The sequence below is a fragment of the Pimephales promelas genome, chromosome 2, assembly GCF_988280905.1.
Source record: "Pimephales promelas chromosome 2, fPimPro1.hap1.1, whole genome shotgun sequence".
NCBI lineage: Eukaryota > Metazoa > Chordata > Actinopteri > Cypriniformes > Leuciscidae > Pimephales > Pimephales promelas.
The window spans coordinates 42,787,363-42,812,042 of record NC_142770.1 but is presented as its reverse complement, the minus strand read 5'-3'; the positions used below and the strand labels follow the sequence as shown (position 1 = coordinate 42,812,042).

At 40.9% G+C, this 24,680-nt stretch overlaps 1 pseudogene; it reads left to right on the top strand.

Moving 5' to 3' along the window:
- Nucleotides 1–21,923: 21,923 nt before the first annotated feature.
- LOC148997525 (general transcription factor II-I repeat domain-containing protein 2A-like) lies at nucleotides 21,924–23,990 on the top strand (annotated as a pseudogene).
- The last annotated feature ends 690 nt before the right edge of the window (nucleotides 23,991–24,680 follow it).

The following is a 24,680-nucleotide window of genomic DNA, read 5'->3' as shown; positions in this document are numbered from 1 at the left end:
ACATGTTTACAGCCTGGAGCAAAAAGTGGCTTTGGTCTATAGAGCTCATTTTTCCCTTCATGACAACTGTGAGGGGGGTAAATTTTTTTTACAACTCATCTGTTTAAATTATATTTAAGCCTTAAAGTTCTGCATAATTAAGGGCGTGGCCACTTGAGTGACAGGTGGATTCTTGCCGCCGCTTTCACTGCTAGTCGTTTGTCTGCTGTCTGTTAGCGTCACCCTCAGCTGTGTTTGTGCTTTTCCGGGATTATTTCATACAATTTAATACATGTATTGTACCTTCGCCCGTGCACGCCGTTGGATGTGGTATTTTGGAATAATAGTGTGAAAGAATGCTTGTATTTTGAAAATAAAAGGGCTGTTCCGGGGCTTGCCGGATGTTATGTGCTGATGGCTAAATAAAGACCAGCTCCAAGTACGTCGTTGTACGAACCTTATTTGTTTCTTTACAAAGAACGCGACATGGTGTCAGAAGTGGGCGACTTGTGAGCGGAGAAGGGAAAAGGAATTAAGCGATCGTTTTGGCATGAAATAGGAGACGAGCCGGCAGAGATGGCGAGATCTACACCAACTGCTACGTTCACGATACAACCTCCAGAGCCATTCGATTTTACTAAGCCTCAAGAATGGGAGCGCTGGATTAGGAGATTTGACCGTTTCCGGCTCGCAAGCAATCTAAACGCAACGTCGGAAGAAAACCAGGTAAACACGTTAGTGTATTGTATGGGTGATGAAGCCGAAGATGTGCTAAAGGGGCTAACGCTAGCAGCAGAAGAGAGGAAGAAGTACACGGATGTTAAGGCGGGCTTTGATGCATTTTTTGTGCCTAAAAAGAATGTGATATATGAAAGAGCCAAGTTCAATCAGCGTGTGCAGTTGCCGGGAGAAACGGTGGATTCCTTTATAACTGCTCTGTATGGACTAGCGGAACATTGCAAGTATGGACAGCTACAGAATGAGCTGATACGAGACAGGCTGGTGGTCGGGCTGAGAAACGTCTCATTGTCAGAAAGGTTGCAGCTAGACCGAGATCTAACTCTTGAAACTGCTATAGCTAAGACAAGGCAGTCTGAAGAGGTTAGACGACAGCAGTGTGATTTGAGGGGAGAAAATGACGGCGATAGCAAGTGCTCTAATGTTGATGCTGTGCATGCAAAAAGTTACAGAAAATATAAATTTCCCTCAAAGCTTCAGCCATCTGCACAATCTTCGCAGCCATCTGGAAAAAAATTTCAGCCACAAGCACAAACATCAGGCAAATATAAATTTAATGTATGGCCACAGCAAGGTTCAAAGGCCTGTTATAGATGTGGGAAAATGCCCTCACATGGAAGATTAGAATGCCCTGCTACAGATGCTGTGTGCCACAACTGTGGAAAAATGGGCCATTATGGGAAAGTGTGCAGAACCAGTGTGAAATTTTTGAATGCTGTTACAACAGAAGAAGAGGAGAGTTTATTCCTGGGCGCCGTGGATGCGGGAAGAGACCCTTGGACCGTGCAGCTACAAGTGAGAGACAAAAAAGTGTGCTTTAAAATCGACACTGGTGCTGATGTGACCGCCCTGCCAGCCGAAGTGTATTATGACATTATAGGGGGATCTGAGATGAAGCGTCTGGCAGTGTCGAGCCGCCCATTGTTTGGGCCAGGTGGCAATTTATTGTCTGTCCTAGGGGTCGCCAGAGAAACACTGCATAGAGGCGCACAGACAGCCACAGAGGACATTTATATAGTTAAAGATCTGCACACTGCACTTCTGGGAAGGCCGGCCATAGAACAGCTTCAGCTTGTGTGCAGGGTTGACAACATCACCCTGGAATCGCTGAAACAACAGTATCCGAAGCTGTGCAGCGGCTTGGGTCTTGTACGGAGACCATACTCTATTAAATTAAAACCAGAGGCTGTGCCCTTCTCTCTTCACACACCACGCAGAGTCCCTCTGCCACTTATGGGAAAAGTGAAGAAAGAGATAGACCGTATGGAGGAGATGGGCGTAATCACCAAGATTGAGGAGCCGACTGATTGGTGCGCCGGGATGGTGGTGGTGCCGAAAAAAGAAGGTACTGTTCGCATTTGTGTGGATTTTACGAGGATGAATGAATCAGTATGCAGAGAAAAGTTTATCCTGCCTTCTGTCGAGCACACTCTGGGCATGCTAGCTGGGGCAACAGTATTCAGCAAATTAGATGCTAATATGGGCTTTTGGCAAGTACCGTTGACAAAAGAGTCTGCCAAATACACCACCTTCATCACGCCTTTTGGGCGCTACTATTTTAACCGGCTACCCTTTGGCATAGCCTCAGCCCCCGAGCACTTTCAAAGGATGATGATGACAGAGGTGACTGGTGGTCTAGAGGGGGTACTGTGTCACATGGATGACATCCTGGTCTGGGGACAGACGCAGGTCGAGCATGATATACGGCTACAGGCGGTGCTTGAGAAGGCACAAAAAGCAGGTATTACGCTCAATATGGACAAATGTGAGCTTGCACGGCATACAGTCAGATTTCTGGGTCATGTGATTTCCGTAGATGGAGTGAAGCCAGATCCAGAGAAGACGAGAGCTGTGCAAGAGATGGACGCACCTAAAAATGTCAGCGAGTTAAGGAGTTTTCTGGGCATGGTCAATCAGTTGGGCCGCTTTTTGCCTAACCTGGCGGAAAAAGACAAAGTGCTAAGAGACCTGCTGTCTAAGAAGAACCACTGGTACTGGGGGACGGAGCAGCAGGCGGCCTTTGATCAGTTAAAAACAGAGTTGTCATCTATACCAGTGCTCGCACTATACAACCCGAATAGTGCACTAAAGATCTCTGCTGATGCCTCTTCCTTTGGCCTGGGGGCAGTCCTGCTGCAGAAGAATGATACCAGGTGGTCACCGGTGGCATATGCGTCCAGGTCAATGACACCGACAGAGCAGCGTTATGCTCAAGTGGAGAAGGAGGCATTAGCTGCAACATGGGCTTGTGAAAGGTTCAGCTGTTTTATCTTGGGAAGACCATTCGAGCTGGAAACTGATCATAAGCCGTTGGTGAGTCTGCTGGGCGGGAAGGCTCTGGATGACCTCCCACCAAGAATTCAAAGATTTAGGATGCGACTCATGAGGTATGATTATACAATTAATCACGTCCCTGGGAAAAGCTTGTGGACAGCCGACACCTTATCTCGTGCTCCTATAAGAACTGCAGAGGCATACACTGATATAAGCCTACTAGAAGACACCAACATCTATGTAGACTCTGTCATCTGTAATATTCCTGCCAGTGGAGACTATCTGAGCAGCTTACGCGAGCACCTGAGGGCAGATGGTACATGCTCTGCACTGATGAAGTACTGCACAGACGGCTGGCCGGACAAAAGCCAACTGCAGGGAGAGCTGAGACATTACTGGCCCGAGAGAACCGTGTTGACGGTGCATGATGGACTGCTGCTGCGGGGCACAAGGCTCGTTATTCCATCTGCCTTACAAGGTGATGTGCTCCAGAGACTTCATGAGGGACACCTCGGGGTGACAAAGTGCAGGGGCCGGGCCAAACAGACAGTGTGGTGGCCAGGGCTCAGCCGTCAGCTGAACGACATGGTACTGAAATGTAGAATCTGCATTCAAGAGAGAAGGAATGTCAAAGAGCCGCTGATGTTGACGGAGATGCCAGATAGGCCGTGGCAAACGGTGGGAGCAGATTTATTCATGCTGAAGGGCAAGACATACCTACTCGTAGTAGATTACTTCTCAAGGTATGTGGAAATTGAGCTGCTGTCACCCACAAGGTCTACAGATGTGGTGGTGCACCTGAAATCCATTTTTTCTCGTCATGGAATTTGTGAAGTTCTTAGAAGTGACAATGGGCCACAGTTCTCTGGTAGCCATTTTAAAGCCTTTGCAGCAGAGTATGGCTTTGTGCATGTTACAAGCAGCCCCAAGTTTCCCCAGAGCAATGGGGAGGCGGAACGCGCGGTACAAACTATGAAAACCCTACTAACAAAGGCATCAGACCCATATCTAGCGTTGTTGGCTTACAGAGCAACCCCTCTACAGAATGGCTATAGTCCAGCGGAGCTGTTGATGGGGCGCCGCCTCCGCACTACTGTTCCTGCCCTTCCAGCCCTGCTGACTCCAGTTTTGCCTGACTACAACGCGCTGGAGGCTAAAGAAAGGGAGAAGAGGAGAAACGATGCAAAGTACTTCAATAAGAGACACGGAGCAAGAAACCTGGAGCCGTTAGTCCCTGGAGAGGATGTGTGGATCACTGATTCAAGAGTTCAGGGCACAGTGGTATCTGCACACACCACCCCTCGTTCATATATTGTCCAGGTGCCTCAGGGCACGTTGAGGAGGAACCGGCATCACTTGGTGTCACTGCAGACCAACGGTGGGGTGGTTGATGTCGATAAGTCACCTAAGGAAGACAATGCACCAGATGCACCAGAGCCAACATCACCAGAACCAGCACCACCAGTGACAATATCTCCCAGCAGAGAGGGTCCAGAGACTGTGCGGACCAGATGTGGGAGAGAGGTTAAAAAGCCGCAAAGACTTGATCTGTGATTTATTGACTGGTTGTTAGAGAGGGACAGGTCTTCCAGCAAAAGGGCAGAATAAACCCCTTAAGACCTGCAGAGACAAAGGTAGTCTACCCTTTGTTCTCAAAGAAAGGGAGATGTGGTATTTTGGAATAATAGTGTGAAAGAATGCTTGTATTTTGAAAATAAAAGGGCTGTTCCGGGGCTTGCCGGATGTTATGTGCTGATGGCTAAATAAAGACCAGCTCCAAGTACGTCGTTGTACGAACCTTATTTGTTTCTTTACAAAGAACGCGACAGTCGTGTCGAGTACGGAGAGAACAACCAGCGCCGTGTTTCCAGCTGTTTCCCTCGCATGCACTAATGGATGTCTGATGATTTCAGCGCTTTGAATGAGCGCGGATTTCTAGTTCATGTACTTGAAGTTCTGAGGTAATATCTTTGGTTTGACCATCTGAGAAACTGAGAGGCGGCCTTGAATCACTGTCACATGCACAAGCTTAGAGCAATATTGTAAGTAATTAATACATTTTTAACTAGCAGAATAATAATGCATCACGATGCACATAGTTGACTGCTTGTATGTTGTGAGAAATGTGTGTGATCTGTGTTAATGTATTTGTATACATGCTCTCAACTAATTGCCCCTTGTGTGAGATTAATAAAGTTGATAAAAAAGTAAAGTAAATAGTCTCACTTTTAGTTACGTCTTAACTATTATAATATTTCGAAGGGCAAAACATGAACTTTAACCATTGGCTTTACTTTTTCAATCAGCTGTCAATTCAGCGGCAGTAGCATAGCATTAGCACCTCAGCTCCACCCGCGTCACGCCTCTTTGCCCATTTTAATTTATCCGGTAGTGACGAGAGGTGACGCACTGTAGAAACAATGACAGATATCACAATAGATGATGGAAAAGTGAACTGTGCATGATGCATCACTACGCTGAACTTTATCTGAAAAAACTAGGCTATTTTAAAGTAGAATTCCATAAATTATATTCAATAAATATAAAACTTTAGGTGTTCTCAAGTGGTCTTGAATCAAATAATGATGGCAGTTGTTAAGTATAGGTTATTCTGCTCATTACCAGCCTAGTAATTGCTGACAACATCTGGCCTTTATAATCAATCTGGAATGTAAACAAAACATTTCAGGGTAGTCCTACACATTTCAAAGAAGACTATTATACAATGAATATGAGGTGCTAGAAAAACAAAATTCATCAGGTGGTATCCAATGATAGTCCCTCCATGGGCCCAAACTTTTCTGTAGATTTTTCCATAGACAGCTTTTCAAAGCTGCCTTACCGCTTTCACGCAATCTGTTCTTCGGAGAAGCGCGTTCGCGCCCATGGTCACACCATTTACGCTTAAACATATTGTGCGTCTATGTCAGCTTAAACGCGAATGCATGTTTAAAATACATGTAAAGCTTTGATATATTAAAGAATCCTCTGTGCAAATTAACAACACTATTTAATTATTATTTACTGCATAGCTACCGCATCTAACATTAGCTGATACGGTCAGGAATTTACGTCAATTTTAAAATATATATTTTTTAATGTTATTATTGCTTAAACCATCCTTGATTTAACCTAAGCCGAGTCATTTCCAGAAGTGGTCTAGATCATACAGCCGGAGCCGGTTTTTATGGTGAACATGAATCGGCCCAGTGTTTTACAGCCGTAACAAAAATGCATGTTCCAGAGCGAGCTGCGGGCCACAATCGGCCCGGTTAACACGTAGCCGCAGACGCCACGGGGCAGCCGAGCTCAGGCTGATTGTTCATGCTAGCTGGGACACAAAGTTGCGTAGGCTCAAGGTGTAGCTATGTGCTTGGTGTCGGCAGACTAAAATCTTTTTTTTTTTTTGTTTTTTTTTTGTTTTTTTAGAAAAATCCAGCAGATTCTTGTTCTAAATATCACAGACTGCGGTGATTTTCATGTTGATCTACTGTTTTATTATATAATAATTGCCAAATCATGACCATACTGTATAGACTACATGATCAAATATGCCTAATGAGGAGAAAGAGCTCATTTTGGTGAGTAGGCTAATTTGTGAAAGCACAGTTATAATGGAAAGTTTTTATTACAGAACATAAGTTAATCTCCATGACAGTAGCTTGCACACAGCAGCAAACACAGTGCGACACCTACTGGTATGTTTTTGTAACCGTTTTGAACTGCCCTAGGTTTTAAACTTCGTTGGAGTGGACTGAGAACCTTCACATATGTCGTTTTTGATTGTATTATTAACAAACTACTATCACTATTAGTCTATTACCTAGCCTGTTCAATACATTTCTATTGACACTGTATAGCGCTAGCGACGCTGTCCATTTAATGTGGAAACCACATTAAATATAAATTTAATTATATGTAGTAGCGCTAACAGCAACACATCTGCACCACCCTTTTTTCGTTTGTCGTTTCAAACCAAAAACAAAAACCTTAAAAAAAGAGCCGTTTTCCAGTTTTTGAACTTTAACCCCGGCGTGGTCGATGCAGGTCGGCGCAGCAACAAAACCCTGCGCGTATTCCGCGTCCTGTCTGAAAGTCTCAAGCTGAATGTGTGAGTTGGCAGCCCTGCGGGGATGCATCGTCGGGAGCGTTCTGCCGCATGCACACAGTGCTTATACATGTGGGGATTGTTTACATCAGAGTAGGGATGGCTCGATACCACAATTTTGGCTTCGATACGATACCAGAACCTAATACCTCGGTATCGATACTAAATCGATACCACAGTCGGAAAAAAAAGTCTAAATTTAAGTGAATTGAAACAATTTTATTAAACACTGCTTGAAACTCTCAACTACCATATGTGCAAAAAAAAGTATCCAAAAAAAAAAAACATCAAAATTAAAAAAAATAAACAAATTATGCGTAGGTAAAATTTTGATTTGGGGGAAAAAAACACTGATATTATACAATTAAAATAGGTTAATATCTATAATAATAGATTAACATAATAGAATAATAAAATGACGTAAACCATTAGCTGTCATGCATCAACAGAGAATTATCAACATTTATTGCATTTATTCATCTTGGTTTGGTTACTGTTTTTGTTTGGGTTCATATTATGCATATAATGCATTGCAAAAAGTAATGTTATGATGCTAAACATTTATTAGGATATTACATTTTTAGGTCATTTTATTACTGATTGATCTAGATTAATCAATGCTATATTGTTAGGCCAGGTTCCTTAATGAATGTTGACAAATGTAGCTTAATTGTAGGCTAATATTATTAATATTTATTAGGGGTGTCACGATTCTCCAAATCCTCGATTCGATTAAGTTATCGATTCTAAGGTCACGATTCGATTCGATTCTCGATTTTAAAAAAAAATGTAAAGCGCAGATTGCTATGCAATTTTTAGACTACACATTTATGCATTATGCAATATAAATTTGTTCACAATGTACACTACACCATTGCCAAATTTAAAATACAACAAAAACAAGTAACATCATAAATGTAACAATAACTTTATTAAGTCAATTGGAAACTTAAGAGAAACTAAATGGCAGGTTACTTTGCTTTTGTAACTGCAGTCTTCTCAGAAGATGAGCTTTATGTTCACAATCACAACAAAACAAACAAAAGCAATAAAACAGCAATGTCCATAGACTCCACACTAGTCTTCTCTGAATAATTAAGCATCTTAAACTATTTCCGAACAGTTATATTCTGTTATAAAAAAAAACATATACCACACAAATAACTACTTTTTATCCCCTGAGAATGATGACTGTATTTTTCATTATTTTATGTTCTTCCTAAAGAGGGATATGTTGTTTTGTTTAGAGCTGCTATTATCAGTTTCACATAGCGCCTAAAAACGCGTAGAAAACGCTGGGTGCGCCGCATTCTTCATTTTGCAAAGCGCCAGGGCGGTTGCGCTTCAGTTGGTTCTTGTCACATGACCTATTGTGTGCGTATGGTGCGCTTGCGGTATTCTGAAAAGTTGAGATGTTTTATCTCGACGCGGCGCGGACGCGCATGGAAAAAAAGAGCGCGCCGCACCGCTTCCATTATGAGCGCGCATACCGTGCGCCTACATTTGAAATAACGAACTTGAGCGCGCAAAAGATGCGATATGTGAACCGGCCCTTAATCGTGTTGCCAGAGGACGAATATGGTACGCACATAGCAGAGCTTGCAAACTGTGGCTGTTTTGTCGACAACGCGAACGCTGTCAACATACCGCACTGCAAAGATACCTTCACACCGGCGAAGCCGGGTGTTCAAGTTCCGTTGATGGGTCTTCTATAGTTGCCATATGTGTCAGTTATGGCTCTTTCAGACTGCACGATTTTCAAAGTAGTCAGGTCGCTGCTCTTTTCACACTGCATGACTATCTTGGCCAGCATTCAGTCGCTGCTGTGTTCACACTGGACGATGGATCGGCGACAGAAGGTTTCACACTGCATGACTTTAGAAAAATCGCCGACAGACTCTGTCTAGCACGCTGCACGCAAACTACATTTCACAACAAACACGCGTGAGATATGAAAAGGAAACAACGCGCGACACCACACGTACAAGACCGGAGTTCTCACGTGAGACTTTTTTTTTCGACCCGGTTGTGGTACAGCTGGTGAAACAGACACGAGTGCTCCTGCCAAATTTCTACTAATTTTTCTTCCATTTATTGTGTCCAAATAGACCGAGAAGAAGCTTTTTTTGTTGAAACAATGCCATATCATGTTGATATGTGATCTATAACTCCTCCCCGAACTCCCTGCTGCTCTGTATCTTGCTCTCTCACTGGCTGCCGGTGATCGCCGATGTAGTTTTCAGTCAAAACACTTTTCACACAGCAGGATTTTGAATCGCCGACAGGTCCAGATATTTAGCATGCCAAATATCTCACGGGCGTCGGCGACTCGTCGGTGATTCTCTCAGTTCGCGTCTTTGTTCATTCACACTGCGTGATTGTCACTCGCGTGAACGAGCGCCGATTTGCCTGTGATTTCGGGCATTTGTCGGCGATTTCTCAAAACCTGTCGGCGAGCCAAAATCGTGGCTAAAATCATGCAGTCTGAACTCGGCATTAGAGGACTCGCAGCCTTTCAACAGGTGTTTTGTTTTCCGCACTGTGATGAGTCGTTCATCATGAATGAGTCATTCATCATAAACGATCTGTTCATTGCCTCTGTCACGCGACAAATGAACAAAAGACTCGGGAGGTTAAGTAATTATGTTCTCTGTAAATTATTTTTCACTGCATTCAATATGTACATCTTCTTAATGTTCGGGGAATTTGCATGTTAATAGTATAACATTTAAAGCCCCTGAAATGACTAGCAAAAAAGTTTAGTTAATTTTGATGAACGAGATTGAACAATAGAGTCAGTAAAACGATCCGAACTTTCCATCACGGACACGACATGGGGCGTGGCAGTATCGACGATACCATTTTTTATTTCGATTTCGATACCATTGAATTAATTTCGATCGATTTCGATTTAAAATCGAAATCGTGACACCCCTAATATTTATATTACTACCATCTCTCTCTCTCTCTATGGGTCGCCACAGCGGCAGTAATGCCATTCATTTTACTATCACTTTTATGCTTTATTAATTCAAATTAAATGAATATATTTGTTTGAAACTGCAAAAATGATGAGCTCATGAGACGGTAACTGAATTGGTTCTAGCGTGTCATGCAAGAAGATTTGAGCTTTCGTGTTTACCGTATCATATTTAATTGATAAGCTCTTATTTATGTGCGCTGTTCAGTGTTCAATAAAAGTCTAAATTAAATCAGTTGAATGATGAACTCACCAGTTGATCTCTTGAACAAGTCAGGATGAGCAACTGACGAGCGCTTTGGCAGATTTGATGTGTTGCATTCCATGGCAACACATTATTGAAAGCAAAGTTTGCAGAGTGGTGCATTGAGGTCTGTTTCTACACTATTCTCATTAATTTAGTAGGCAAAGTAATGCCTTATTTCACTCATACTGCTCTCTCTATTTGTTAATTTCGGGCGTGTAAAAATCCGAATGAGCTTCATTTCCACCGTGTTCCTTCGTTTGCCGGTTTTGCGTGACTCGCGTCAGTTTCGGTAGCGCACTGCCGCCTAGTGGATAACTTCGGAACAGCAGCTCATCAAATACCGAATTTAACAAAATGATGATATTGTACCGTTTGAAATTTATTATATACCAGTATTTTTGCAATACCGGTATACCGCGCATCCCTACATCAGAGTGCGCGCGTGTTTTGCGCAGCACGCAGTGTTTGAGCGTTTGAAGGAAAATAAGCAGCTAATGCGCGCTCTAAAAGTCTAAATTTGAATTTATTATTTTTCACGGTATTTTGAAGAGCCCGCGATAACAATATCGTGCATATTCATTACCGCGATTTATCGCATTACCGAATACCGGCACATGTCGTGTGTGTGTGTGTGTATGTGTGTACTGTCACTTTAAGAGCTGCATGGATCCAATAGGTGGTTTGCAGTCACGTGATTGTGTTGACGCGCGGAATGCAGATGGAGGGCAAGGAGTGAAGAGCGCAATGGACGCTATTACAAGAGAAATATATCAACAGAAAATTGAGACACATGTTGGACGTGATCCTTACGTTATAAAGAGGACCGATTTTCAACTGAATTGAGAGATTTGCCTGCCATCGAGGCTGTAGATATCGGCAACTAATGGCGCTTTTCCACTGCATAGTACGGTTCGGTACGGCTCACTTGTGGTGCTTTTCCACTGCATGGTACAGTACAGTACGGTTCGCTTCAGGTCTCTTTAAATGGTACCTGGTCTGTTGAGGTTCCAAGCGTACCGTACCGGTACTAAAATGTGACGTGAAACACTGCAGATCACTGATTGGTCAGACAGAATCGTCACTACCAGCGTCACTACTAGCGTCATTGGATTTGTGACACGAGACACTTTTTTAGCAGTATTTTTGTTTTGCTGCCATCAGCCTCATTTTAAACACATTTTTCCGTCTAGCAGTTAAAAAAAACCACATACCGAGAATCAGGAACACCATCCCCTCGATAGTCTCCATTGTTCCTGTGTTGTGGGTTTGAAAATGTGGCGCATTTAAGATGATGTCATGGCAGTAGAGGCGCGCGCAAATAACGATCAGTCCCACACACTTTGAAGGGGTACTACTGCAGTGGAAACGCAAAGCGATCCGAACTGTTCCGCGCCGAGTCGAAGCGTACTGAGCCGAACCGTACCGTACTGTGCAGTGGAAAAGCGCCATAACTCGTCTTACAGACATACTTTGACTTTACGAAGTTCGGAAACTAGTCTGGTACGTTTCACAAACAGCCACTTAAGTGTATTTAAATACCTGAATAATGTAATTATAAGCCACATAAATAATGTATTATCTCACATTTGATGAAGTGATCACTGCGCACACACACACACACACACACACACTGGCATTTTCCCATTTGGCTTTTCCCGACCGCAGACGAGGGTTTGCAAAGCATTTTTCCCGGTGTTTTTCTGTCAATTTCTTGTATTTTCCCCCCTTATGAACAACAACTTTGGCCACACGATAAAAACTCCTTGTGGTTTGATCGATCTGAGCAACCGTAAACGACGCCAAACATAGGCATTTTGAGTGTGTTATAGTGCTTCCTAAATATAGAAAATCACTTCCTGCCCTCCATCTGCGTTTCGCGCCATGGCAACACAGTGGCGTGACGTCACGTGAAAACAAGCTATATACTGTTACACATGTGTGCAGCACACAAAACAGTGTGCAAGTCATCTCGTGCTTGAAGGGTTTAAAGAGCCCCTATCATAGCATTTGAAATGTTCCTATTTTTGTTTTAGGAGTTCCCAAAAACAGTTTAACATGCATGCAAGGAAACACTTTATTTGTCGTATAATATGCATTTATTTTTAACTGATTTGCTCACAGACTCCCAAATGATTCGTACATAAATAAACATATTGATAAAGCACTACAGTACTACAAGACGCTCTATTCTTTGACAACTCCAATAACAGCGACAAACATTTCACATATTTAAAAAAAATTGACATTGGAGACCTAGAAGCTGCGCTGAGCGTAACTTACACACACGCGCGCGCGCGCACACACACACACACACATACTGCCTCGCGCCCTGAAGCAACAAAACCGTTCAAAACCCATAAAAGCAAAAATTATTAATAATACTTACAGGTTGTGATTCGGAGGAGGAAGCTGATCCATATACACTGGGTAAGTAAGTTACTGAGCCCTCCTTCTGGAACAACCGCTTGTGAATGCACATTTGAATTCATTTATGTTTTTGAACTAACGTTATTTGTCAATAAAATGATGAGAACACAATCGGGCTATAGTGTTGATATGAACTCTAACCACCGATTCTTCACATGCTCGTCCCTGGTAAATGAAAACAAAGTGGCTGAACTATCTCTGCATAGTAGAACACAGCGTCTTCTCCACATGATGCTATGATGAAGTGTTTGAGTGTGTAGACTTCGAGTTTACACTTCCGTCTGCGCGCGCAGTAACTGGGCGTGGCCAGTATGTATCTACAGCTAATGACTCGTTTCAAAAACAATTCATTTAATAGACTCACTTTTAAAAGACCATAACTTTATATACGGTGCACTTTCAGATATAAATCTTTGCAGGATGTTTTCATTCCCTTAGAGCTATATTCCACACCATATGAACAGTCATTTTCAAAAATCCATGATAGGGGCTCTTTAAAGTCATTGAAATGCTCACAAAGGAATCAATTCGTTTTATAACGACTATCTGATTCCTGACCTCAAGATTTTCGATTCCCAACCCTACAGTTGAGTGAGGCATGCGTTAATGATTGTGGTATCCTTACAGGAGTGTTAACCTTCTCTCTGTCTCTGTAGCGGCCATGAACTTCTCCACCTCCAGCAGTGAGAGCAGCTGCGGTACACCGATGACAAGCCTCCGTTCACCAGCCACTTCCGCACACCCAGAGTTCAGTTTTTAGAGCTGGACAGTGAGTCCAGCGGCTCGGACAGGTACAGGAGGTGTCCTTCCTGCTTCATTGCATCATGTTTGGCGATTTGTTTAGCTTTATATCACGTCATGCTCCTTCTCAAAGGGACTTAACTGGCATTCTTGATCTCCAGCTCTCTGGTACTAGATAAAGGGAAAACGCCACAATTCTTTAAGAGATTCTGCTATCGATACATGTCCCCTTTTAAACCAACGCGAGAACGCGCTGTTATCTCAGATAACTCAATCCAGCGATACTAATCATAAACAACAGGTGTGTTCAAAGAACCCAATGGGCTTTATCAGTGATGTAGTGGTGCCTGGAGAAGTGGGTATACTCTTAATTTATGCCCCCAATATTTTTTTAAGCGACCCAGCAAAGGATGAACGCCCTGTATTATAAACATGTAAGACTACTAGTCTTGCATTAGTATTCAATATGCAAGACTATAGAATAGAGTATTATGAATACAATAGAACACATATAATCAGAAGTATTCTTGCATATCAGGGCCGCACATATAGTTTTCTAAATACCCAGGTGCCAGGTCCCATAAATTGTATTGTTAGGGGGGTTCGGGGACATGCCCCCCCGAGAAAATTTTGATTTTCCTGATCTCGAAATGAGCATTTTAAGGTGTTTTGATGGCCAAAAAAATTGACAACAATAGCTTTAAAAGCATGAAGTTGCCTATTTGATCAGATTCTTAAACATGAGAATCAGTTCCAGTTTCAGCGACTTTTCTTTCCTAAATTAATCAATGTTTTTTGGACTAATCTGGTAATTTAATTAATGGTTCAATTGCTCACTCAAAAAGACAGTCACTTGTCGCCACCCTCTGGCTAAATGATGCAATTGGCGCAAACGCAGACAAGTCAAACACATTCGAAAAAATGTTATACAAATATATTTATACAATAATAATGGCAATATATTTAATAGGGTGCTTGTGTTGTTAAATTGAGCTTGTAATTTCCACTGCCTTTAATCAAACAGATTATTTCTGTCGGTCATTTAAAACGTCTATTGAAAAACAGACGAAAATTTGAGCTACTTACATCTTATCTCGCACTGTCGTTCCTTCTATGAACAAAAATCCTGCATTCTTTGATTGGTATCACGAACATTTTGACATTGACGAGCAGGTGAGTGCTGAAGCAGATCAGATGAGAAGGTCAGTTATCGTCGCGATGGGAGAATCATTGCAGCAACTAATTAGAGTTAATATTACGGGTACAACTCTAACGGGGTGTTTTTTTTTATTCACGAGTATAGCAACTAAATGATGCGCATCAGAGGGGCTTTAGAAGTGGGTATACGCAATGCCGACTGAAAAGGAAGTGGGTATACGCCGTATACCTGCGTATACCCTGCACTACACCACTGGGCCTTATGCACAGCTGCACTACTTCCTGAACTTCAGCCAGCTCCTTGTTTCCTGTCTGCCATTATTGGACACATTGATTAATCCAGGTGTGCCTGACCTCAGTAGTCACTGCAACAATAATCAGACACACCTGAATTAATCAATGTGTTCAATAATGGCAGACAGGAAACAAGGAGATGGCTGAAGTTCAGGAAGTAGTGCAGCTGGGCATAAAGCCCATTAGACGGATCATGATTAGCACGATGATATTATCTTGGATGTCTCATTTGTTCTCGGATGTTTTAAGCAAGGTACGAAGAACAAAAAAAAAAAAAAAAAGAGGGGGACGGGTGTCGACTTTCTTTTAGAATACATGCAGGATTTTATGTTCATTTGATCCGAAACACATGACAGGTTGATTATTAAAGGTGAAAAATGATTAGGCACACACACACACATTTGCACTCCCAAACGTTCAATTTTACAGAAAACGGCTAATAAACAGCTAATAAAAACCAAAATAAACAGCTCCCCACAGAAGCTGATTATTTGGATCTATGTTTATCCCACATCATAAACCCATATTGATAGGAAACTTGTGCAAAAATTCACACTCCCAAAGCAGAGAATCACTGTAACTGTACCCTTTTTTTCCTTTCCATGCCAAGCAAAAAATGCAGCATTTTAAATATTTTCATTTTGAATAAATGCAGGATTGTTTTATTTGAGTTCATTTGGTCAAAAACACATGACGGGTAACATTACACACTGATCAAGTAAATACAGGCGTATCGATTATAAGAGTCTTCTTCTTAAAAAAAAATAGTATATGCAGCATTTGTGTTTAATGATAGAAATAATAGACTGTATATATGTTTCAGCTTAAAAATGAGTGACAGCGGCTGGACGTCTGATTATGGTTATACATCAGTAAGTATCTGTTATGGACAGAGATTATTGTGTGATGTGCATTTGGACAGATGTTTTATTGTTTTATTTTGCAGGACAGTGAGCATATACCTCTTCGGCAGAGGAGAACAGAGGAGCAGGCAATATTCGTCGTCCTCCTCTTCCTCCTTCTACTCCTCCACCTCCACCTCCACCCAACAGCCCAAATATGCCCCGCCATCTGCCACGCTGTCCACCCCCGACCCCTCCACAACCACGACAGGAGGATGGAGACGCCCCACTCCCTCCACAACAGGAGGATGGAGACGAGGTAATGGACATGCAGGTATTCAATGTGTCAAACTCCGTTGCAATTGTGTGAACTTCTCATTTGATTTTTATTTCTCTACAGTATTTAGCCGACAATGAAGAAGAGGAGGACTTATAATTTATTTTAAATAAATATTTGTAAATAGCATTATGGTCTACTCTTCTCATTTTTTGAAATATGCTGTATTTCCAAATCTGTCGAGGTTTTTCAGAGATAAAAAAAATTTGATATGTATTCAAAACAACAGAATAAGCTCTAATCCCTAACTGTAAAACTGTGTGACGTGTTTTTGAGCATGTGATGAGCAGTGTTGCCAGATCTCACGAGACAAATAAGCAACCAGGCCGGTGAAAACAAGCCCAAAACAAGCGACTTTTTCTCATAGACCGTAAAAGAGCTATTTTAGAGCTTTTTTAAAGAAAAGAGCACCTCTAGGTTTCGGGAAGAGAAAAATAAACTGTGTGCATGGTTTTACAATCCGTGGGGATGGATGGTTTTAAATAGGGCTGAACGATTAATTGCATTTGCGATAAAATCGCGATATGATGAAACGCGATTTCGTAATCGCAAGAGCTGCGATTACACTGGTCACGTGACATGCGAGAGAAAAGCAGTCTGCGAGATAAAGCATCAACTTGCCACGCTACACGGTCAGGCGTTCAGAAAAGAACAGTTTATTTTTAATGTATGTGATATTGTGTTATTTATTCTCTCCTCAACAATCCTGGATCGATTCAGAGAATTTCAGAATCGAGTATGAGCTTATAGTTTTTAAACACAGATGCGTGATGATGCTGCGCGTGCTTTAGAAACGAACCGGGTTCTGAATCTGCTTGCTTCTATTTTCTCGCTCTCTCTCTTCCTCACTCACACACACGACACCGCTCGAACCTTACAAAACATAGTAGCTAACGTTATTTCATAAAGTTCGGGACTGAACCGAATTACAAGGACATTCGCGGGCTTCATTGAACAGGTTATGCCGCTTTTCTTGATGTTATCCACAAGTTTCCTACGCCCCATGAGGCCTTGCGTCAAAAGTTGATGCATGTTGGTGTTCACAGACACTTGACACACAAAGATTAAAAAGGTTAAAACAAAGATTAATGATTCTATCAGGTAATCAGTGTCAGATCATATCAGATTCAGTCAGAATGACCGTATGAATGAGGGCAGCCTTTTTGCACTCTGTACAGTCTAGCCTACACCAAAGAACCAACATCAACTGTGTGTGTGTGTGTGTGTGTGTGTGTGTGTGTGTGTGTGTGTGTGTGTGTGTGTGTAAAATGAGAAGTCATTTATTATGAGGGTTCAGAGGGGGTGTAGAGTATGCACTTTCTTTTACTGTCTATGACTATGCACGGAACGATTTTTTTTTAAGCGGAAAATTAATAATTTTTTTCTGAAATGTATTTATAGTGTCTATATAAACCACTATATATTTTATAATGACATTATAAATATACATGTAGCCTACATTAATATGTTTTAATTAGAATTGCAATTATTGTAGGCTAATATATGTAGTAGGAAATTCAGTTACTTTTGAAAGGACAATAATAAAGGGTCAGTGTACTTCATAAGACTTTAACTTTGCCAGCTATATAAAAATCTAGCATTTCCTCACGTTTTACCATTGCTTTTTAGTGACAGTCGAAATGCATGGGACAGTGACAGTGATGGTCATACAACACCCACTCCCTCCCTTCTTCTCACAGCTAGCCACGCCCATTTCAGTTGCATTTTTCAAAAAGATTGAGCTAGACTTTAGCTGAAAGGGGGGGTTCATGACCCTTTAAATGCATTTGATAATTCATACTCAAAGTAGACCTGAAATGACATGCATTAGTGCATTATTAGTTAAAAGTAGGGCTGTCAGTTTAACGCGTTATTAATGGCGTTAACGCAAACCCATTTTAACGGCGTTAATTTTTTTTTATCGTGTGATTAACGGACTTTTTGTCCTAGCAAACTTTGTAGTTTTTTCACATTCTTTTGCAACAGGACCTGGCAACAGGCATGCCTCCTGATCCATTTTGGCGTCTCGCGCTCGTCATCCACTCAAAGCAAACACACACAAAGATGATGCGAATTCTCCACCCCCTCGTCACTATCAGGACCTCGTCAGTATTTCTTTCACCCTTTTATTGATAGACAGTGTTGCATTGTGTGAGAGGTTATTTATATACGTTAGTGTGAAATTGAGCACTATTCCAATGTTATTTTCAATAATAATAATAATAAAAAACATTTGCACTAAACAAGCCAATCCACTTTTCCATGTTGATAAGAGCATTAAAATGAGAAAAAAATAATGTAACGAAAAGAAATCAAAAGACATTTAGAATAGATAAAAATGTATGAATAATCGCAAGTTAACTATGACATTAATGCGATTAATCGTGATTAAATATTTTAATTGTTTGACAGCACTAGTTAAAAGATTGCAAAATGCACCTGCATGCCATTTTTCCAGTCATGCATTTTGTCATTGAGGATTTCTGAAAAGTTGTGCAAAAATCTCGTCTCGTTCTCGTGAATCTCGTGTCCGGTCTCGTCTCGTGGGATAAGCATCTCGTGACACCCCTAGTTCTCGCACATCAGTAAAGCATAGTTGAGCTTCCTTTTACCATATTTGATGTGGGGTTTTTTCACCTAAAGTCTTCATGTCTCTTCGGAGGACTTTCATTACACCGTTTGTCTAATTTGGATTTAGTTTAAAATATTTTTATGAACTTTGTGATCAAAAAAAGTTTTGGTAGACTGGCATAAATCTCATTATTTCATTAAAAAATATCTTAATTGGAAATGGCACAAGGATGTTTTCCTTTTAGGGTGAACTATCCCTTTAAGAATTACTGTAATATCTAAACCTGTTAATTAGAAGTGATTGTCCATTTACTTTGAGCTATATTGTATCATTATGACAACTTAAAAGTTTTGTTTTTGTGTACCATTGCAGCTAAAATCCTTGACCCAGGCCAAGAGTGTTCTACATCAAGTCACCGCAGCTTTGGCTGTTGCTGAGCAAGCCCTGAGCTTTGAACACAGGTAACAAGTGTGAAGCTGAAATTTAAATGACCGCATATGCAGAAATCTGTATGCATCTAAATACAAATAAAAACTAAATAAATATACATAAAAAAGCTCAATATTTCTTTCTTTTTATAGACACTTTTAATGTTCATATAATTTGGTAAACTAAGTGGGGGCATTAATTACAATACGAAGAATTCCTCCATAAAGTTTAACTACATTTCATTCTTTTTATTTTTAACTAATTTAAGTGACTTCCTCAGCGAATGTTGTGTTTGTTTTTCGCGGCCTTCAAACTGAAAACATGACGTCACGATAGTTCGCGCTAGAGCGCTCAGAGCCGTTGGAATGCACGTGACACGTCACTTTTAGAACTTCATTTTACGTCACAGTAGACTGGAGTATATTGAACAATGAAAGTCACTTTTTCAGTTTGTAGGTAGTAGAAGATTTGGATTATCTGTTATCAGAGTGAATTTTGTAGGTAGAAGTTTTGGATTATCTGTTATCAGGGTGACAACGTATTTATCATGGGACAGCTAAGTTCACGACCGAACACAGAGCGCGTACGCGAACCCTGTGTACTTCTCAAATACACCACCAACACGGCAGAAAACCATCCTCATCGGCTTGATGAGACTGTTGGGACTGGTGAGATTGATGGAGGGAGAGAGGAGAAAAGGAGCTGGAGGAGATGGCCCACTCTCTACTTTCGTCGTCGAGCTGCAAAATACGACCTGGCTCAGGCTGAGAAAGAGTTCCAGAATAATTCGGGATTATATCGGAGATTTGGCCAAGGTAAAGTCACGAACATGTCACCGTGATACAACTTTTCTGCCCTACAAAGGCAAAGCGCAGTAACTATACAATTGGTCAAAGAACGGGCTTTATGACATGTGTTCTGTCTTGTGAAAAAAATATCTGGGTTAAATTATGACCCGTTTCGGAGATGTATTACCACATAATTCCCATAACATGTTTGACTGGCTGGTATAAAAACTTTAAAGGCCCTTTTCTCCGTTGCTTTGTTTGCGTAGTTACTGCACTTAGCCTTTTTAGGGCGGTATTGATTAATGGATGATTCTTCGTAATAAATGAGAACTATTTGCTGTCATTATGGCATCCATTTTAAAGGAGCAGTCCGTAACTTTTGGCGCTCTAGCGGTTAATAAACAGAACTAAAACAGTCTAAAATAGTCCAAATATAAACACTTATTAGTGTACCATAGTGATTCAATTCGGGATAAGACACAAACACTGTTTGGAAAACGGGTTCATGATTGTTTTAATTTTGAACGGACAGTAGCTTTAAAGTTGCAAATCAAAAATGAAAAGAAAGATTTTGATCACGGCATGATTTGAGAGTAGTTTGATTTGATGCCATTACAAAACCAGTCAGTATGTGAGAATTTAAACTCGGCAACAAATTGATTTACATTTTTAGAGAAAGTTGAATTCAAGTGCCCCTACACTGTAAAAAATGATTTTTTTGGTGAAGTAAATCCTAGTGAAAAAACAACAAACAATGTAATTTACATGAAAAAGTTAGTTCAGGCAAGAATAAAAAATCAAAAAAACTAAGTAAATTCCATATCAGTACTTAATTCAAGCTAGTAGAAATTAAAGTGTAAAATCAACTCATTAAAATTAAGTAAAACTGACTAAATTTTTCTGATACTGGGGTTCCCATAATGCACTGGACCTTGAATAATTACTGAGGTTCATTTTCACCGTTTTCCAGCTGTAGTTACACTGTTTTATCATTGATTTTTGTTGTCAGTATTAGTAACTTGCCATTTTGTGATATTTTGAGTATTTCTTTTGCTCAAAATGACGCATTCAAACACAAAAAACGACCCATGAAATGTGTATTGTCTACCAAGTATTGAGGTCTTTGCGTTCACATGATGCTTAACATCTGATGATGTAATATAAATTACGTAGATGATCTAGAACACATACTATAAATGACAAATAAAATTCAATATTATTGTTTAAGTGAAATGTAATGCAAAGGAAATCGGTATTAATCAACCTTTTACTAGCCGAGTTAAAATTACTTATTTTCCGTAAAGTTTACTTAATTCCATATTCCATGTAAATTTAACTTAAAGATCTCTAATTAAAGCTACTGATAAATTTGTTTAGGTTTTTACTTGGCAAATCTTTGTAAATTTACTAGCATTTTCTGAGTTTTTCTGAGTTTTTGAATTTACTCCATTTTTTTTAAGTGTACATAAAGAACCACTCTAATTTTGTTCATTATTTTTGTTTGATTTAACATATAGCTCCAACTTCTGAAGTCCTCCCTGCTGCCGAGGAACAGCCAGAGGAGGAACAGCCAGAGCTGAATGTCCTGCTCAAGAGTAAGAACAAGTCATCAATCAGATTAAAAAAAAATATAACTTATAAAATAAAATGTATAGATATAATTTAATTTCATACTAACCGTGATTGTTTCTTTTAATAGGCCCCATTTGTGAGTTTTATGAAATTGGCCAGAAGCTGGGCGAAGGAGGATTTGGCTCGGTCTACGAAGGAACTCGACGCGTGGATGGACTTAAGGTTTCTTTTTATTCCTTTTTCTACATATCTGTTCAGGATTTATGTTTGCTATGATATGACTAATTTCTGTGCACACACTAATTCATACATGGGCAACATACGGCCCGGGGGCCGGATCCGGCCCACATAGTGCTTTAATCCGGCCCCCGCGATGCACTCGCAATTTTGATGAAACACCTTAAAAAAAAAACAAAAAAAAACACAGTCTTTATCTGAACTGCGATCCTGCTATTAAAAACAATCCAACAGATGTCGCTGTGCGAATACAATTTGCGACTTAACTTGTCTTCTTCCCTCCTCAAAGTATCTAATTCTAAACGGCCAGGACATAAACAATTTGTCAAAATGAGTGGAGTAAAAAAGAGAAAAGTGGACTCTGAATGTCGAGCATTCAATAAAGAATGGACGTCAAAATATTTCGTCACGACCGTCGGCTCAAAGGTTATTTGTCTGATATGTCAAGAGAGCATCGCTGTCTTTAAAGAATATAATATTAGCAGGCACTTCAATGCTAAACATGCTAATTATGCCGTGAATTTCTCCGCAAAGGAGAGAGAAGAAAAAGCCACGAGATTGTCCTCCAACTTAACTGCCAGGCAGAATATTTTTACCAAGCAGTCTAATGTACAGGAGTCAGCAACAAAAGTGAGCTATATGTTGTCCCACAAAATCGCTAAACACAGCAAACCATTTTCGGATGGTGAGTTTGTAAAAGACTGTATGGTAGAGGCAGCTAGCGTGCTGTGCCCTGACAACAAAAGTCAGTTTGAAAATGTGAGCCTGTCTCGCCGCACAGTTACTCGTCGCATCGAGGTAATTGATGATGAGCTGACATCAGCATTGCTAAATAGGGCCACTGATTTCACATACTTTTCACTGGCCCTGGATGAGAGCACTGATATTAAAGACACTGCCCAGCTGCTTATATTCATCAGAGGTATTACGGACAAATTTGAAATAGTGGAGGAGTTAATTTTCAGACCTCTATGATACGGTGTCAGGATGCATGCAGAGAATGAACCTACCGTGGGCGAAGTTACTGAACATGACCACTGATGGCTGTCCAAACCTCACCGGGAAGAACACTGGGCTATTGCGTAGGATACAGGACAGGGTGAGAGAGGATGACCCAAGCTCAACTCTGATTTTCTTGCACTGCATCATCCATCAGGAGGCCTTGTCTAAGTCGGTGTTAAAGCTTGATCACGTCACCAAAACTGTGGTGAAACTTGTCAATTTCATCAGGGCACGGGCGCTTAACCACCGCCAGTTTATCCAGTTGTTGGAGGAGAGTGAGGCAGAACACACTGATGTCCCATACCACTCAAACGTCCGCTGGCTGAGCCTGGGCACCATGCAAAGCCGTGTGTGGGACCTGAGAAGTCAGATAGAGGTGTTTCTGGAAAATGCCGGGAAGGCTGTTGACTTTCCAGAACTTAAAGATTCCAATTGGATGTTTGACTTTGCCTTTTCTGTGGATTTAATGGGCCATCTGAATGACCTCAATAGGAAGCTGCAGGGGAAGGATGTGTTCGTGCACAAACTGTATTCCTACGTGTGAGCATTCAAAGAAAAGCTGACTCTGTTTTCCCGGCAAATGACAAACAAGAGCTTTACACATTTCCCAACTCTTGCCACAATGAAGGATGTGCCATCCCGACTCACTGTCAAATACACCACTACACTCGAGGATCTGCACACTGAGTTCAACAGGCGTTTCTCTGATTTCGGTAAAATAGAAAAAGAGATGGAGCTGGAGTCCGGCCCCTTTTCCTTTGACAGCGACCAAGTGCCTCCGGACGCTCAGCTTGAGTTGATTGACATGCAGTGCGATCCCTCTCTCAAGGAGAAATTCACCTCGTCATCATTGGACAGGTTTTATGGTGCATTGAGTGAGGGCAAGTTTCCTAACATGCGGAGGCATGCGCAAAGGAGGCTAGTTTTATTCGGGTCCACGTATGTATGCGAGCAGACTCTCTCTGTAATGAACTTTAACAAGTCACGCTACAGATCACGACTAACCGATGCACACCTGTCGTCCGTGTTGCGCATCTCTACGTCGAACACGACCCCAGATTTCGATGAGTTAGTAAAGAAAGGCGACCGCCTCAATTGTTCACATTGAGTTACAGAACACCGACAAAAACGCTCTTCATGGTCATTTCAGTTGCATAGGATGAAATAAATTTTTCTAAAGTAGCCTATGTTTGGCTAGTTCCATCAAGTTACCCTTGATTGGTGTTATTTTTAAAACATTTTTCAGTTTCATGTTGCCATTTCTTATGCATGTCCCGCGTAGATGGTTATGATACAGCTAAATCAAATTTAAATTTTGTGGGATGCATAGGCCTATTTCAATGTTGTCCTTTATATCGTTCAAGCAAACATATGTTTGAAGTTAATCTGCACTTACTTAAATTGTGTTCTATTTTATAAAAGATTTGAACAAAATATGTGAAAGAAATTACAAAAAATGAATAATCACAAATGAAATCAGCTGAAAATGTTTTTTATTCAGTGATGAAGTTCTCCCTCTGGTGGTATATAGCCTCAATAAAATTTGATAATTCCGAGCCAGATTGCCTGAAGTCTGTATCAGTATGTAGAGCTGTCACGATAACTACTTTTTGTTGTGCGATATATTGCACCAAAATTAATTGCGATAAACGATATTATTGTAATTTTCAGACCATTTTATGCCACTGATTACCTAATGACAATATAATAGCATAATAGAGAGCCTAAGTCCCTCCCCTTCCGGTCGACCACCATGGGACCTTATTTTGGAAAAATATTGAATGGTAGTCAATGGCGAGAGACAACAAATATTTTGATCTCGTTTGAATTGTGCCCTGAATTACACATGATGTTTGTCAATTTAAAAGATACATTTTAAAGTAAAGAAAGTCGCAGTTTGATGTAAAACCGTTGAGGTATAAGACTGTGAAAATACGTAATTACAAAGACTACAA